Source organism: Salvelinus fontinalis, unplaced genomic scaffold, assembly GCF_029448725.1.
Source record: "Salvelinus fontinalis isolate EN_2023a unplaced genomic scaffold, ASM2944872v1 scaffold_0080, whole genome shotgun sequence".
NCBI classification, from domain to species: Eukaryota; Metazoa; Chordata; class Actinopteri; order Salmoniformes; family Salmonidae; genus Salvelinus; species Salvelinus fontinalis.
The window spans coordinates 133,259-136,911 of record NW_026600289.1 but is presented as its reverse complement, the minus strand read 5'-3'; positions in this window follow the sequence as shown (position 1 = coordinate 136,911).

Sequence of the window (3,653 nt, the reverse complement as noted above, 5' to 3'; positions counted from 1 at the left end):
GTTTCAATACAAAAATCCTATATATCACTTTTCAGAAATGTTCGATAAATTATTAAATAAATGATTGTGTTTTCTCACTATCTAATCATGGCATGTTCAATAACAGACATGTATTTGATTATAATCTATCACAAACATTACATCTCTCATAGAAAGAGTAAGTGAGTTGTGAATCTTTAGAAACTTTTGCCCTCCTGCATCACTTCACTCTCCTGCTGTGTTCTGGTCGAATTGGACCGATTTACAAGTTCTCTCTCTGAAATATGTTGTTCATTTAATCTGGTTGTCATAACTGGGCATCTGATCACACAAAATACATTTTGATGATTTTCATAACATATTTGGTGTTTTATTTAACTTTTTTACACCTGTGGTGTTCCCGGTCAAAAATGTCTGGTCATTAGAAATGAATGGGTGAGACTACAATTAGAGTATAACATTTAGTTCAGGCACATTCCCATTCATCAGATGGACACACTTCCTCTCCCAGACCCCCCCACACACACACACACACACACACACACACACACACACACACACACACACACACACACACACACACACACACACACACACACACACACACACACACACACACACACACACACACACACACACACACACACTCACTCCCCTTCTTGGCTTCCATGTCACAGGAACCTTTCCCCAATAGAACCTTTCCCCCCATGGGAACCATGGGAACCACACCTGTTGGCATTCTCACAAACAATCGCAACATTGTTTCAATAATATATAGAACTTTTCTCACATCTCTGATATATAAAGCTTTTTTGAGGCCTTGGTCCCAATTCATTCCGTGGCAGCACTGTAGCGGGGTGCGTAATTGGCGGCAGAGAAGTCAGGTGCAGGAGAGCAGAACTGGGTAACAACCGGAGATTTATTAAGCAAAACCAACAGCATCCAGAACAAGATAAATCGGCACAAAAATAACCTGCCACAAATGTCTTTGCATTTGATTCAAACAAGATTAAATATATATATGTATAAAATGATGCTTCAAATGAAAACCAAGATGAAAAATATAAAACAGTAGGCTACAGTCCTATTTCAATCATACTGAAATACGTTTTATGTTCAGTTGAGTTCTATTTTGCTACTTGTAGACTACGGTCTGTAATTTGTCTCAATATATTTCATGATGTGTATCCTAACATGAACACAATGATGTGCCAAATCTGTGATTTAGTGCATTTTTATTGGGTAAGCATTAGAATAAGGAGCCTCAATATTTGCAGCCATAGGTGATAATATTTCTCTAGGTGCTGATCCCTCATCAGTATTGTGAACTAATTATAATGTTGAGGAAAGATTTGAAAGGAGAAAACTGATCCGAGAGCAGCGCTCCCTTTTCTAAGAGTGTATAATGAACATGTTTTTCTTTTGATTATTTAATTATCTACATCATGTTATTTCAAGTTGTCCCTTTGGAGCACAACATCACATTGTTAAAAAATAATCCTAAATTGGGCGTGGCTATAAATTGGGCAATTAAAGGCATCTGAACATTGTATGCAACGTTGTAGGCAACATTATTGGCAAGGGACTTGATGCCGACTATGCCAAAGGTATTTGGAGTTGTTAAACGGGTTTGAAAAGTGTGTTGATGTAACGGTTATATTGTCAAAATTCTGCTTGTAACAATGATCAGAATTGGTTAAAAAAATATGCATTCCATTATATTAGTCAATAATTAAGAGCAGGCAAAGTGGTCGTGTCAAGTGAAAATTCTATCAAATGTCTTACATTGCAACGAGTACAGTCAGGGTGCCGCGGAACCCCTGCAGTACCTCCACAGACCCCGGATTGAGAACCCCTGCAGTACCTCCACAGACCCCGGATTGAGAACCCCTGCAGTACCTCCACAGACCCAGGATTGAGAACCCCTGCAGTACCTCCACAAACCCCGGATTGAGAACCCCTGCAGTACCTCCACAGACCCCGGATTGAGAACCCCTGCAGTACCTCCACAGACCCCGGATTGAGAACCCCTGCAGTACCTCCACAGACCCCGGATTGAGAACCCCTGCAGTACCTCCACAGACCCCGGATTGAGAACCCCTGCAGTACCTCCACAGACCCCGGATTGAGAACCCCTGCAGTACCTCCACAGACCCCGGATTGAGAACCCCTGATTTAGCAGATGCTCTTATTCAGAGAGATTTACAGTAAGTACATTCATCTTAAGATAACTAGGTGAGACAACCACATATCACAGTCAGATATACAGGATAACAACATTACATTCCTGCTAAACAATGGATATATAGATATCTAGGTGAGACAACAATGGATATATAGATATCTAGGTGATGGATGAATATCATTTAGCAATAAAACATTAGAAATGATACACATCTAAAAACTATTAATTAACATTTTTGAACATTTTTGGAAATAGCATTTTTGAGATAAACTCTTAATAATTCTTAAACACAATTGTCATCTCACCTCTTAGCTTTGGTGTCATGTTCCCCAGAGAGACTCATTTTAGAGGCAGGGCCCCCCTCTCTCTCCCCAGAGAGACTCATTTTAGAGGCAGGGCTCCCCTCCTCTCTCTCTCCAGAGAGACTCATTTTAGAGGCAGGGCCCCCCTCCTCTCTCTCCCCAGAGAGACTCATTTTAGAGGCAGGGCCCCCCTCCTCTCTCTCCCCAGAGAGACTCATTTTAGAGTACTGACCCCTGGTTAACACAGTGTCCCCTAAACAGAGATCCAGTATGTTGATTGTGGTTAACACAGTAATTCTTGAATGTCAATTGTTATCATTTATGAATTATCTCTTATAAAACATTTACTAACAGACATATCGAAACAGTCAGGTGATTTAATGCAATCACATGAATATGTAGTTGTGAAATGACATCTCCATGGTAACTGTCAATAACAATAATAATAATAATAAGTCACTGTTTGTTAAGGTAGTTATAGACAGTACAGCAACAACAATTGTTAGTGATATGTAGATGTTATATTATGTAAAGTAGACTAGGTTATAATGTATAGTAGTGGGTTGTTAGTGATATGTAGATGTTATATTATGTAAAGTAGGCTAGGTTATAATGTATAATAGTGGGTTGTTAGTGATATGTAGATGTTATATTATGTAAAGTAGACTAGGTTATAATGTATAGTAGTGGTCTGTTAGTGATATGTAGATGTTATATTATGTAAAGTAGACTAGGTTATAATGTATAATAGTGGGTTGTTAGTGATATGTAGATGTTATATTATGTAAAGTAGACTAGGTTATAATGTATAATAGTGGGTTGTTAGTGATATGTAGATGTTATATTATGTAAAGTACACTAGGTTATAATGTATAGTAGTGGGTTGTTAGTGATATGTAGATGTTATATTATGTAAAGTAGACTAGGTTATAATGTATAGTAGTGGGTTGTTAGTGATATGTAGATGTTATATTATGTAAAGTAGACTAGGTTATAATGTATAGTAGAGGGTTGTTAGTGATATGTAGATGTTATATTATATAAAGTAGGCTAGGTTATAATGTATAGTAGTGGGTTGTTAGTGATATGTAGATCTTATATTATATAAAGTAGACTAGGTTATAATGTATAGTAGTGGGTTGTTAGTGGTATGTAGATGTAATATTACCGGTATGTAAAGTAGACTA